Source organism: Balaenoptera musculus, chromosome 1 (assembly GCF_009873245.2).
Source record: "Balaenoptera musculus isolate JJ_BM4_2016_0621 chromosome 1, mBalMus1.pri.v3, whole genome shotgun sequence".
Taxonomy (NCBI): Eukaryota; Metazoa; Chordata; class Mammalia; order Artiodactyla; family Balaenopteridae; genus Balaenoptera; species Balaenoptera musculus.
Window position 1 is genome coordinate 149,951,554 of NC_045785.1, and position 15,326 is coordinate 149,966,879.

The 15,326-nt window shown below is 39.2% G+C and overlaps 1 long non-coding RNA gene across 1 annotated transcript in view; it reads left to right on the forward strand.

The window, feature by feature from the left end:
• LOC118900203 overlaps positions 1-15,326 on the forward strand; it is a 35,705-nt gene that overhangs the window by 885 nt on the left and 19,494 nt on the right. The gene's annotated exons all lie outside the window — the stretch shown is intronic.

Sequence of the window (15,326 nt, forward strand, 5' to 3'; positions counted from 1 at the left end):
ATTAAGCGCACTTGAGTGCTGCAAAGCTGGGCTGTAGGTGCGGTGGAATTTGTTTGCTCCCGGAGCTGAGAAATAGGGCCCACCCAGGGAAGTGGTGTCTTCAACTAGGAGGTCTGTCAAATGCCAACAGGAGGATGGAAGAATAAACACAACAGTGTGTTGTCTCCTAGGAAACTCTGTAATACGAAAACAGCAAGTGGGAAACGACCCCAGAAAACAGGTCAAGAAACACAGCAGGGAGTGAACATTGTTTTTACCATGTTTGCATGAGAATCGCTTTCGTCTCCAGGGTTCTTCTTATATACCAAGGACACCTCTTGAATTCTACTTAGGGACTATTGTAGTGTGACTGCAGATAGAAAGTCACCATCCTGTGGAGTATGCCTGTGTGTCGGGCCGGGAGAAAGATGACAAAACAAAAACCGAGCGCCAGAAAGCTAAAAAGCTAAATGGTAGGATGGTGGATTTTAAGAGTAAGGTTTGTTAGAAGACCTTAAGTATATGCCAGGGGTTTGCCAGGCTGGCCATACCTTAGAATCGCATGGGGTGTATGGGGGGGGTGGGGTGGGCAGGGGAGGCGGTGTTTTTAAAATCCAGATGTCAAGCTAAACCTGACAAGTTAAATTAGAATCTCTGGAGATAGGACCGGGCATCAGGATTATTTAAAGCGCTCCAGGTAATTCTACTTTGCAGCCAGGTTGAGAACCACAGAGCTATATGGTGCTGGTCAGAGTGAAGATCCACCCAGCCCAGGACTGTCTCTGTCAAAAACACTAAAGGACATTGATGAGAAGGCCACTTACTCATCTTCAAGGAGAGTGACTCAAAGTACATGTTTCCCTTAAGTAATTTACCTGATCTGGTTAGCAGAGTCCTAGCCTAGGTTTCCTATGCCCTCAAACACTTTACCTAATTAAATGGAATCCCTAACTTGGAATTATGCCTTGGTCCACAGACCAGCTGTGGAATCCATGCCTCCTATCCTTTCCAAAATGCTTCCTGATCACTCTTTATTGGTTTGTATGAGCTTTATAAGGAGGAAAACAACAGTTTTGATGACAGCATTTTCTCTAACTCATGCTTACTGTACTGAACGGAACCTTGTGTCACCCAGTGCTGGAACCAGTCCTGTACGGATTCCAGGAAAGGAACTCCTATAGGCTTTCATGACCTATCAGTATTAAAACATTCTAGAGTTTAGAAGGGGGGTAGGGGAGGTGCTTTTAAAACCATCTAATATGATCTTCATATTTGATATTAAAACACCTTATTTTTACTCCCATATTTGACATAAAAACACAAAGTATATCAGGGCCCAGCAGTGTTTTAGAAGTAATACCAGGTCTTCATTTATTCTTCCAAAGAGCCTCCCATGACCTTAACTACCACTCCCTTCTGCCACACCATCATAGGCAGGTAGTGTACATTCCTGCTTGAGCTCACAGAATTGGTGTGAAAGGCAAGGTGGCATCATAAAAAATAGTTGAAGGCCAAGTCCAGTTATGGAACTGTTAGAAGACTTCACTTTGAGGCCTAAGACTTAACTTAGAGCTCTCTAAGTTTTTATTAAGTGAATATAATAGCTTTTTATCCAAAGAAAACAATGAGGTCTGCAAATATTAAAAAAAAAAAAATTATGTCTCTCACCCAGCTTAGCCACACTAAATGCTCTAAGCATTTACCTTCCAAACTACTTAGTTGATAATACATTATTTAAAGGAACTTTTATGAGCAATAACTGGGTGGACTCTTTAGTAACACTTTTAGTAATACCACTCCCAGGAAATTTCAACATTTCCTCAGAATGTTGCAAAAAGAAAAAAAAAGAAATCCAGTATCCATTTATTCAATTTAGAAAAAGGTTCTATGACAAAAATCTATACATGATTAAGAAAAATTAAATATACAAACATAATTTACTGAAGATTGTTTTGGCCTCAATTTGTTGTGTTCCAGTCACTTCATATACATTATATACAATTTTTCCAATACAACTTCATGAAGTGGAGATAACTGTCCACATTTTATAGATGAGGAAACAAGCTGTGTAAGTAAGCAATTTACCCACATCTGTGCAGCTACTAAGTGACCAGGCCAGAATCTAAATCCAGTTTGTCTGATTCCCAAAAGTACACTTACCTATCTTACCCTACCACACTACATTCTTTTTGTTGGAATCAGTCAGCAAAGGTTTCTTCTGTGTGGAGGACACTGAATTAGGCAATTTGAGGAGGTGATTTGAGACCCAGCTGCATTTGGTGTCAGCAGTGGTGCTGAGCCTTCATACTTGACCTACCAAAAACCAGCTATGTATTCTCAGGGACTCATGTACCCATTGATTAAGAAAGAGTTTGGGACTAAAATAGTCTCTATAGAGCTCTCCAATTCCAAAACAATGTTTATATAATTAAATTGAAAAACATTCAACAAAATAGATCTATGATTTTGGCAGAGGTTAGGAAACACGGCTCCCACCGCTGTCCCAGGAACCATCCAATGACTACATCAAAGGTTTTTAATAAATTGAGGACCACTTAGTACTCAGAAGCACACTAAAAAAGGGCCAATACTTGTGTTCCAGAATCTGTAACCTAGGAGAGAGGTTTTACCTGATAAATACTGTGAGCATGCCACAATCAATGTAGTATGGGGGTTCAGAAAAGAGAAAAAGGAACATGTCAATTGGGGTGGAGGAGGCTAACGGCCTAGTGATTCAGCTAAATATGACAAATGAATATCAATGCAATAGGGAAAATATGAGAAAAGATAAGAATGGTATGAGCAAAGGTTTGGGGTCAGGAAAAGCTCATTTGATTCCACGAATAGTAAGGAGTTTCCTTTAGGGAGAGCTTGGGGAAATGAATTGGACTAATGGAAAAAAAGGCTGAAAGATAGGCTGGCAACAGACTTGAGAGAGCCTTAAACAGAAGGCTTCCACATTTTATGCTATTCAGAAGCATTGGAGGCCAGTTGAAGATTTTAAGCAGGAAGTATGAGGTTAATTTGGCAGTTGTGTATAAGATGTTGCAGTGGGAATGACTGTGAGTAAAGACTCAATTTAGCTCACTATGCAATGGTCCAGTGACTTCATATTGGAGGACAGAAACATCTTTAATTTTAAAATAATAAATCTATATTAAGGAAACAATCTTGTTCCTCTGAAAAACCACTGACACAATTATTATAGCCATTTCAGTTTCTATGTTTGCTCCAACCAAATACATTTCAATGGAAGAACTCAGAATTTGGTGACTGATAAGGAACAAGGAAAAAAAGCATTAAAGCCGGCTCAGTGGTTTGGTGTCTGTGAGACTAGAGGCCCTATTTGAAAGAATTATCTATTCCAAAGTCAAGAGGTAATTTAGGGAAGAAATAAAAATTTGGCTGAGCACTTGTTGAATACAAAATGCCTGGGCACGGTGTCCATTTGGAGATGTACAGCATGAGATGAAAATGTAGGAGAGATTAGGCTGGAGCGTGGATGAGACATGGCTTGAAGGCGAGGTAACCAAGGGAAGGAGTGTAAACAGAAACTCAAAGAGGCCAGAGGAGTGAGCCTTGCTACCCGCCCTCCCTGCCACCCCCCACATTAGAGTACAAGTAATAAAGGGGAAGGAGAGGATAGTGGAAAGAGAAGAGGAGAACGTAATTTCCCGAAAGCCTAGAGACACAAAACCATGAGCCAAATATTATCACCCTAGTTATAAGTGAGACAGTTGGTGTTTAGGGAAGTAACTAGCCTCAAATCACTTGGCTTATGAGGGGTGGAGCTGGGGCTTAGGATCTTAACTCTCTGTTACACTGCTCAGCATCACCTCCTCTGGGAAACCTCCCTGACCACGACGTCAGACCTAGTACCAAAGTACCCCAGTCTTTCAGTGTCTTTCAGTTCCTCAATTCTAGGAAATCAGTCTGTTTCATATTTGCATTCATAACTCAGCCTAGAATTATCCCCAAGCAGTCTTAAGATGGCCAACACAAACAAAAACTTTTTATTGAGGTATTTTGTCATGCAGCTGCAAACCAGAGCAGCTGTGCTGTGCAGAATAAATAAAGTGTATTCTTAAAAAGTAAGTGAAAACAAATGAGCAGACTTCCATTTCTTATAAAGGGAGTTTATTCTCCAGGAATTCACTAATCAAGGCATCAGTCTACTACATCAGATATAGCTTTCTTTTTTTCCACTGGGTACAGGTTTAGCAGTACCCAGTAAAAGTGGCCTAATACCGTGAGACATTTTCACCTGGCACAATGGCATCCTGCCCTGCCTCTGGCTTCCTTGTGTGTGAGGAAGGGCTCAGCAGCCAAATGGAAGTGTGATGCTTGACTCACATAAGCAAGTGTTTCTTTGCCGAGCCCTAATTTTGTGAGACAGCATGAATTTTTGCCAAAGTGGAGGTCGTGGCAGGAGCCAGAAACTTGTGTGAGGTGTGTGTGTGTTTGAGTATATGTCTATGTGCATGTATTTATGTGTATTAATGTGTGTGTGGCTGTGCATCTGAGAGGATGTGGATGTGTGAGTATGTGTGGTGTATGTACATCCATGTGTAGGTATGTAAGTATGTTCATGTGTGTGTGAGTATATGTGTATGTGTATTAGCATGTGTGTATGAGTGTGTGACGGGAGACAACATAGCACAAAGACTGAGTGGGCAGGCTTGGAAGTCATACTGACTTAGTCTCAAATACTGACTCTATTGCTCCCTTACTTTCTGTGTGGGCTGGTATCCAACCGCTCTGTGACACAAATTGCTCATTTATAACTCAGGTGTGATAATGTTGCCTACCTCATAGGGTTTTTGTGATGGACAAATGAGATGATGTATGTAAAGCATTTGGTATATTGTTTGACCCACAATAAATACTCAATAAATATTGGCAACAATTGATGGCAATGACAGGCATGAATGAACACTTCATATACCAGGATGTGCCCACTTTTCATGTAATTTATAAAAAAGAGCATGTCATGACAGACAGTTTGAAAAATCTATAAAAGAAATATAAAGGAGATGCTAATAGTGTTGAGATCATTCAGTTATCCTCCTTATTCTTTTCCCACCCAGTAGAATTTCTTCTTTGGCAAAGATTAGGTCATTTACAAAGATCCAGATTTGTTTAAACATTGTCCTCGTTCCCTTCCTCCCCTCTAGTCCCATCTGTGTTTTGTTTGCCTTGATTTATGATCTTGCAAATTAAAAAGCAGAACTTCAATCTGAGCTCATTAGAATTGCACAAGGGTAAGAAGAGAAGAAAGAAATTTGTATTTAAGGATCACATAATGTGCTACTCTTAGTTTGAGGCTTAACCTCACTGCTTAACCATCACAGCAGTGCCATGAGTAAACTACTATTACGTCCATTTTCACATGATAAAACTGAGGCTCAGAGGAGAAAATGATCAGACCAAAGGATACAGACGGCAAAGCCAAGGTTTGAATCCAGGTCTAAGTAGCTTTAAAATTATGCTACGTCCACTACACATTACTTTATATTTGTTGGTATATAATTAAAGCTAACTGTTCCTTGATATTTCTCAGAAGTATTCATTAGTGGGTAAATATTTTCCTACCACTTCTCTTTTAGTTGTCAAATAAAACCCAATTACCTAAAGATGAGCATTTCCTTGGGATAAATTGCACTTTTTCATATAAAGCCAAATAGTTTGCTATAAAGAAGGCAATTTACCTCAAACAAGCATTAACTGCAATCAGTCAATGCTCTTTCCTCAAGGTCTCCATCTATTACCACCTCCTCTAAGACTTCCATGGTATCCTTTCTTCCCCTCTCCTACACATTAATCCTTGTGGTTCGAAGCACTTGGCCTCTCCCTGCTGGTACTTTCTTAGTCCGTTCTGCCACATATGGGCTAATTGAAGGACAAGTCTAAACTGCAAGGAGATTTGAACTTACTGAGGGCAAGTATAAGATCTAATTTATCATTTTATCTTTTATTCCCTAGTGCAATTCCATGCACAGAATAGGCACTGAATAAATTGTAGTTAAGTTGTATTTACCGGTCTATCTTCTTTATGACCCTGGAATTTATTGACTTGTTTAATAAGTACTGCAGATATAGTAAGTAAGATGAGGACTGAAAACATTATTTCAACCTTTGGCCATTTCTCCCTCGTAATTCATAGTTTAGGTAAATCTTCCCTGACCTCTGTATCAGATTAGAACTTCACTAGGTAGAAAAGAGAGGAAAGAATTTTCCAGGATAAAAGAACTATAAAGAAGATTTTGAGTTTATTTGAGAACTCTATGGAAGTGAGCTCAGTTTTATATTCAATCAATCACCTCTCTTTCTACTTCAAACCTGCTTCATTCAAAGAATGGTATCTTTATCCACCCAGGTTTAGGTGTCTCGCCATCTATTGCTTTCATCACTTGAAGACATTTTACAAAAAAAAAAGGTATTGGAATGGCCAAAATAAGCACAGGGGGAAAAAAAGCTCAATATCATTATTCATCAAGGAAATGAAAAGCAAAAGCAAAAAAGCAATAAGCTACTACTAAACACCCATGAGAATGATTAAAGTTTAAAAAGACCTTTTATTGGTGAGGATAGAACACCTGGAATTCTCATACACTGTTAATGAGTATGTAAAATAGTACAACCACTTTGGGAAACACTTTGGTCACTTCTTATAAAGTTAAACAGATACCTTATGACCCTGCAATTCCAATTCTAAGTATTGACCCAGGGAAAATAAAAACATGTCTACAAAAGACTTGCACATAAATGTTCTTAGCAGCTTTATTCTTAATTAGCCACAACTGGAAACAGTTCAAATGTCCATCAACAGCGGAATGGATAAACAAATTGTAGTGCCTGCATACATTGGTACTTCCATATTTACTCAATATTGAAAAGGAACAAATTAGTGATACAAACAACAACATGAATGAATCTCAAAAACATGGTGAGCCAAGAGAAGCTAGACACGTAAGAGTACATACTATATGATTCCATTTGTGCGAGGTTCTAGAACATACAAAATCAATTTACTGTGATAGAAATCAAGTTGGTGGCTGTCTAGAGTGGGCACTGCAAAGGGGTAGGAGGACTGATTGTAAAAGGGCAACAGGGAACTTCTGAGGGCAACAAAAATGCTCTGTATATCGATCAGGGTGGTGGTTATGCATGTTTGCATTTGTCAAAACTCATCAAACTGAATACTTTAAATGTTTCCATTTGGCTTATGTAAATTGCACCTCCATAAAGTTGATTAAGAACCATAAAATGAGATCAAAGTTTTCAGTTCTGGAGTTGGTGGGCTTTAGCAACAAAGGACCAAGTAAGTCATTATATCGAGGACAGCACAATCAAATGTACCTCTTCCCTTTTTGCCCCCTAATTTAGTAGATCAGTTTTAATTAAGTAGAGTTAACCTTGGTTGTGCAATAATCTTAGCCTATAATGAACAACAGTAGTGGCCTCTGCTGACTTCCAAAAAACTGAGTTATTATATATGAGAAAATTGACAACATGACAAAAAAATTTTAAGCATGTTGGATCAATCTTCTGATTTGGGTAGTATAATCCTGGTTGTTTACTATATTCTGAGAGGTCCAGGGTCAAATCAGAGGGCTCACCATTACCAGAACATCTGTGGGAACTTCCAGCGTGACTTACCATCAAAGGGAAACCAGGAAGATTCCATTAACTGTACAGTTTTGACCCCTGCTTGTTCTTACTGTTCCATCTGAGGAGCTGTGAGAACAAGCCACTAACTTGATTTCTCAGAGCTAGTGAGGAGAGTTTCTGGCTCTCCTCCAATGACCTCTCCCATGTAGTGAATCCCCACTAAACCCTGTGCCAGCATAATGTGGGGGACAGATGTGATGACAGCAACAATTCAGATGCTTGGAGGGTCTCGTTGCCTCTAGGGTGCTCTTCACTGGTATCTCAGTTAGTCCTCCATCCACTCCTTGAGATAGGTGTTATGATCCTCCCCTAAGTGAGTTTCAAGGATTACCTAACTAGTCCAAAGTCATACATGTGGTAATGATCAGGGCGAAACTTGAACCCAAATCATCTGACTACAGATTTTTCACTTGGTCCATCACACCACTCACAGGTCACAATATACGTCCTGCAAAATGAAACGGCAACTCCTGCAGGCACCACTCCAAGCACATGATTTTCACTCTAAGCGTCAGTGAGTACTAACTGGATCAGATATCTCTTTTCCATAATCTTTACTGTTTCCATGAATTCAGGATTTTTAAACAACAGTAGGATGAATTAGGAGAATAATTATACCCACACTTAAGAACGTACTATGTTCATTTTCCCAGTTAACTTAGTAAATACCTGTAAATGTAAATGCAATATAAAAACACATAAATATAGGCACAACTAGAGTGTGCTTCTGATGTTAATTATCAGACCATAGTTGTGCCTACTTGGATGTTTTCTATGAGCTATTTCCCATGTGTCATTATCAGTTGTCCTTCAGGGGCAGCAGTGTGGTTAAAACAAACGGTCATTTTGTTGTCTCACTAAGGTTTTGCAGTTTAACTCTTTCACCTCCACCTAAATAGAAGTTATGTTTAAACTGGCTGCTCATTTCATACTCTCTTGTTTCTCCTAAAGATCTTTATCTGGAAAACTAGCCTAAGGAAGTAATTCACAATTCAGAAAAAAAGACTTTAAGCAAAAAGATACTATACTTATATAAAAAAAATTTATTTTAAAGTACTTAAATATCCAATGATATTTGGTTATATACCTTTTGGTATGTATACCCACAATACTGAATGTTATGTAGTGATTCAGTTATATATACAAATAAATTTGTAACAGAATATGAAATGTTTTATTACAATGTTATTCAAGCAAGATAAAAATTATAAATTCTATACATATTATGATCATCAATCTGACTATGTATCAACATGAAAACAAAGTTATATATAAAAGAGATTGAAAAAATAAACCAAAATGTCAGCTAAGGATATATCTGTGGGGTATGCTTACTGATTTTTTCTTCTTTCTATTTTAATTTATTTTCTCTATTGAGCATACATTACTATTAATTCTAGAAATCCTTACACTCATTTTAAAAGAAATCCTATCAACTGATTCAAGATCATAATTGCTCAGTATTTGATTGTTCTGGGTTGTAACTTGTTTGAATCTAGTGATCTGAACTTATTTACTTGAACTTCTTGCAATTTAATTCCATTTGAATCATATCAGTTCCATCCTTTCTAGTTTGAAAAAATTTCTCCTTGATAGAGAAGACAAAATCCAACATTTTTTGGCAAGTCTTGATGGTTTTTCCCATCCAGAATCCAGCCCTTTCTTAGCACTCTCACTAACCCTAGTCTGATCTTGAAAACTCTCATCCAGCCTGTCACAATAAGCCCTTCCCTGTTCTTCCCACTTCCTCTTCTCCTATCCATTGATTATGGGTACCATGTCCAGATTAAGCTCCCACCTGCTCAATGATGACTACCCATTTCTACAGGATCAAGTTCAGTTTTCTTAGCCTGCCGTCAAGGCCCTTTGTAATTTGACATTAGGTCCTTCCTGCCTTGTTCTCACTGGTCTCGTGTGTGGATGAACAAAACTTGCAATGCCCTGGTCAAATCATCTTCCTTGCTGACCTCTGGCATCCAGTTCCCACCTCCACATCCTGACTCATTCACAGGGAATGCCCTCCCTGCCCAGCTTGGTCCAAGTAAATTCTTCCTTGACCCTTAGCCTGAAGGGTTCTCACTCTCCTCTGAATCTTACAGTAATACACTTATTTTCCCTAAAATATGCTTACATGCATTTGAGACATCCCTTCTAGCATTATGTTGAACTCTTTTAAATCTCATAAGGTCATTTAGTTCTGTTTGTTCTTCTCAACTAGGACATAAAGCAGTGTGACACAGTGGATAACAACATCAACTCTCAAGCCTTCTACTTGGGTTTGAATTCTGGCGCCATCTCTTACGAGCTCCATGACCCGGATAAGTTACTTCATTTTACTGGGCCTCAGTTTTCTCATCTATAAAGTGTAGATAATAATAGTATCTAACTCATAGAATTTAGTGAGTTAATTTAAAGTACTTGGAACAATGCTTGGTGTGCATTTTACACCAATTAAAAATTAGCTGTCATGGCTATTATTTTAGTGTGAGGATTATGTTTCATAGTTCTTTATATCTTCCACAACTCTTAGTAAAAAAATGTTTTACTAGAGAATGATGAGTAAAGATGTACATGTATTTGCTGATTATTCTGTTAATGAGACCGCCTTTATATTTTCATTCACTCTGCTGGACAAGTCAATTTAGAAATTCATATCCTCCAGTTTTGGGAAGTATTCTTATATTATTCTTTTGATAATTTTTTTCTGTATTCTCTTCCTTGAACTCCTATTAGTTAGACTATTAGTCCTAAGATTCCTATTAGTTCTCTAAACTTTGTGTCTTTTTTTTCTATCTTTTATCTCTTTGTCCTTTTGTTATATTTCCTTAAAGATGTCCTCAATTTTATCATTTAGTCCTTCTATTGAACTTTTATTACTGCTATGATCTTTTCAGTTACCATTAGCTCTTACTTAGTCTCTGAATATTCTTTTGCTTTTACCAGCATCCTTTTCTCGTTTCATAGATATAATATCTTTTTTTATAGATGATGATATTAATTATGCAGGTTTTGTTTTGTTTTGGTGGTGGGTAACTCTTCCACTGCTTGCACTGTCTGCATGTGTCTTCTGAGTTGCTTTTTTTTTTTGTCTCTGTTTTTTTAGTTTTGGCCTCTGTTTCTCATGCTGGAGGCTTTTCTCAGCTCTCTTATGATTCATAATTTTCCTTTAATATTGAAGATTAAGGCTCCAAAAAGTTGGTACAGAATTCTGTGTGTGTGTATGGTCCAGGTTGGTTTCCTTGTTGGCTTGACTGTAGAGTTATTGAGAGTAGGAAGTAGCTCCATATATTATTGTCTGAAAATATTTTCTCTTAGGTCTATCTGTTTCTCTAGAAAGAAATCCTCCAAAGCCTTGCCTGGGATGGAACAGAGAGGTATAAGCCTGGCTATTAACATCCTGGGATCTTAATATTTGTCTTTCCTACCCCTCTTCTTTCGCTTTCTGTTATCTTAGAATCGAGAATTACTCTGCCTTGATTTTTCCACTTAATACCCGCTTCCTCCTGCCAAGGTAGTCACTTGGATGCTCTGGATATGAGAAGGATCCTTGGAGGTCTATATACTTCACGTATATTTTCAACCCATTCTCCTAATTTCAGTCCAAACCCTCATTCCCCCATCTTCAGAGGTTCTTGGTGCCTCCAGTTTCTCAGCTTTTGTGAGGTTCTTCAGCATAAACAGGTCAGCTTCTCCCTCTGCAGGCAGTTAGGTTTTAGCTTCCTACTCTCTGCTAAATTAGTTACCGTTCGGACACCCGTGTGCATCTCCTCACCCATTGTCATTCTCTTGTGTTTTTCTGCCTTAAAAAAAATTCCTTTCCTGGGCTTCCCTGGTGGCGCAGTGGTTAAGATTCCACCTGCCAATGCAGGGAACACGGGTTCCATCCCTGGTCTGGGAAGATCCCACATGCCGCGGAGCAACTAAGCCCGTGCGCCACAACTACTGAGCCTGGGCTCTAGAGCCCGTGAGCCACAATTACTGAGCCCGCGTGCTGCAACTACTGAAGCCCACGTGCCTAAAGCCCATGCTCCGCAGCAAGAGAAGCCACCACAATGAGAAGCCCACGCACTGCAACGAAGAGTAGCCCCTGCCCGCGGCAACTAGAGAAAGCCCACGCGCAGCAATGAAGACCCGACCCAGCCAAAAATAAATCATTCATAAATAAATAAATTTATTTTTAAAAATTCCTTTCCTGTCACTTTAGTGGCATTTTGGGAAAGAGTAGTAATAAGCATGAATATTCATTTTTCATCATTTTAAACCAGAAGTCATTGTGTGTGTATATATCTTTTTTTTTTTTTTTACTGCTTAACTATTTCGTGTGATGCTATTATCACTTAAAGAACAGAAACATCTTTATCAGCCAATATTTATTTAGCATCTGGGTAGGAACTTTGAGAAAACTGGATATATCAATTAAAAATAGAGAAAAGAGGCAAGAGTTTAAAAATCTTCTTTGTTTTTAGGACAGAAACATCCGGCAAGTAAGGCAAACTGGATTAGTTGTTTCCTTTTAAATGGCTTAGAGAGTAGGCTCTTCTTATCCAAAATATTACCTCAAATGCAACAAAGTGTGTCAATACATGTCCTCCAAAGCCAATTAACTTGTGAGTTATTAAAGAAAATCTTCAGGTTCTAGTCACGTTTCCTAATAAAATCATTTGACAAAGTGCTATTCACCATGGATAAAGTAATGGGGCATGTTGACCCAAGGAGAGCCTTCCTTCTTAAAGCAGCCAATACAGAAGGGCTGCCAAGGATCACAGGTGCTCAATCTGCACACAGAGCACTAATGTTTTTACTTCTAACTGAAGTACTGTTTCAGAAATAAAGTTTTTATCATTTCAAATATGTGACAAGTCCAAGCTTCCAAGAGGAGGTCCCCAAACTTAGAATTTTTCTGTGATGATATCAACATGCATTTAAAAGACAAATCAGATTCTTGGAGAGATGTCAGTGGTTTTAATCTAGGGGCTGAAATTATGTGGCTATCTGTTCCTGGTGGACTAAGACCAAAATGTTAAAAAGAAATGTAAGTAGTTCTAGTGTGGATGATGCAATTTGAAATCAATTCAAGCTTTATTTCTTCATTTCGAACCCAAATTCAGCTATTTCCAGAGCACATGATTCCCTCAAAGTCCCACTAATTATGGGCAGCAGCTTTATCTTGGCAATGTTTACAATGAGGAAAATCTGAACGTTGGTGATGTTGCCAAAGAAAGCCTTTTCTGCTGTGAAGGACCCACAATGTCCAGTATATTTTCAGGATAAGCAGATAAAATGTGCCGATGTTGCAAACTGGCGGCCTGCATGCTGGACCCAGGACTCAGTGCACATTGTTGTCTAGGCTCCAAGCCTCCACTCAGGCCCTGTATCCCATCTTTACCTCTCCTACTCTAGGACATTCTTCCAGCAATTGTCTCCCCTCTCACCTGCATCATCAGTTTTTTCTCTCAATTGGATCTTTCCTGCAAACATACACACATACTGTTAATTCTCTGATTTTCAAAGAAACAGAAGTCCTCTCTGGACCCACTTCTCCCTTCAGCCACTGCCCCATTTTTATTTATTTATTTATTTATTTATTTATTTATTTATTTATTTATTTATTTATTTATTTATTTATGTGGCTGCGTTGGGTCTTTGTTGCTGTGCGGGCTTTCTCTAGTTGCGTCGAGCAGGGGCTACTCTTCATTGTGGTGTGTGGGCTTCTCATTGCAGAGGGTTCTCTTGTTGCAGAGCACGGGCTCTAGGTGTGTAGTCTTCAGTAGTTGCAGCATGCGGGCTCAGTAGTTGCAGCATGTGGGCTCAGTAGTTGTGGCATACTTGGGCTTAGTTGCTCCATGGTATGTGGGATCTTCCCAGACCAGGGATCAAACCTGTGTCCCCTTGCATTGGCAGGTGGGTTCTTAACCACTGTGCCACCTGGGAAGTCCCACTGCCTCATTTTTTATTTCCCTTAGGGCTCTTCAAAAGATTTGTAAGTAATTTCTGGGTCTAATTTTTCTCCTCCTTGAACTTATTTCAATGAGGATTTTGCCCCTCCCCCCATCGCTTTACTAAAACTGCTTTTATCCAGGTCATTAATGATGCTCACATTTCTTAATGGTCGTTTCTTGGCACTGGCAGCAGCACGTGGCACAGTTGACCACTTGTTTCTTCTTAATGCACTTTCTTCTCTGGGATACCACATTCTCTTGGTTTTTCTTCTATTTCTCTGGTTGTGTCTTCCCAGTTGGCTTTGCTGCCTCCTTTGAATTTCCCCCAGTCCTGAAGACATTGATTTAGTGCTCAGTCCTTTGACCTGTTCCCTTCTCTATCAACACTTACTTCCTTGATGACATCTAGTCTAAATGGTATGATTCCTGAAATTATATGTCCAGTCTGAATCACTCCCATGAATTCTAAACATATCTACCCAATTGTCTAATTGACAACTCTGCTTGGAGATCTAATGGGCATTTCAAACCTACCAGGTAAAAAACCGAGCTCCTATTTTTCATCCCACCTCCAACATCACAGTTTTCCCCATCGTAGTTAATGACAACCACATCCTTCCAGATCAGGCCAAAAATCCTGGGAGTCTTATTTGATGCTTCACTTTTTTGCACATCCTGCGTAGAATCTATCAGCAAATTTTGTTGTCTCTACATCCAAATACATCTCAAATCTAACTCCATCTCCCCACCTCCACCCTTTATAATCTTGTCCGAGCAGGCTTCATTTCTAGCTTGGGTGACTGCTTCCTCTCAGGTCTCCTGGTCTGTCCTGACTCTGTAGAAGTATGTTCTCAGCATAGCAAGCACAGACTCTCTCAGCTTAGACATACCAGTGGTTTCCTGTCTCTCCCAGGATAAGAGCTCAGAACCTGACGATGGCCAGACAGACCTTGTAGGGTTCATGGATTCAACCATTCGCAGACTCAACCATCATGTACTACTGTAGTGTTTTTTTTTTTTTATTTTTAACATCTTTATTGGAGCATAATTGCTTTACAATGGTGTGTTAGTTTCTGCTGTATAACAAACTGAATCGGCTATACATATACATATACCATCATATCTCCTCCCTCTTGCATCTCCCTCCCACCCTCCCTATCCCACCCCTCTAGGTGGTCACCGAGCACCAAGCTGATCTCCCTGTGCTATGAGGCTGCTTCCCACTAGCTATCTATTTTACATTTGGTAGTGTATATATGTCCATGTCACTCTCTCACTTCGTCCCAGCTTACCCATCCCCCTCCCCTTGTCCTCAAGTCCATTCTCTACATCTGCATCTTTATTCCTGTTCTGCCCCTAGGTTCTTCAGAAACATTTTTTTTTTTTTTTTAGATACCATATATATGTCTTAGCATACGATATTTGTTTTCCCCTTTCTGACTTACTTCACTCTCTATGACAGATTCTAGGTCCATCCACCTCACTACAAATAACTCAATTTTGTTTCTTTATATGGCTGAGTAATATTCCATTGTATATATGTGCCACATCTTCTTTATCCATTCATCTGTTGATGGACACTTAGGTTGCTTCCATGTCCTGGCTATTGTAAATAGAGCTGCAATGAACATTGTGGTACATGACTCTTTTCGAACTATGGTTTTCTCAGGGTATATGCCCAGTAGTGGGATTGCTGGGTCGTATGGTAGTTTTATTTTTAGATTTTAAGGAACCTCC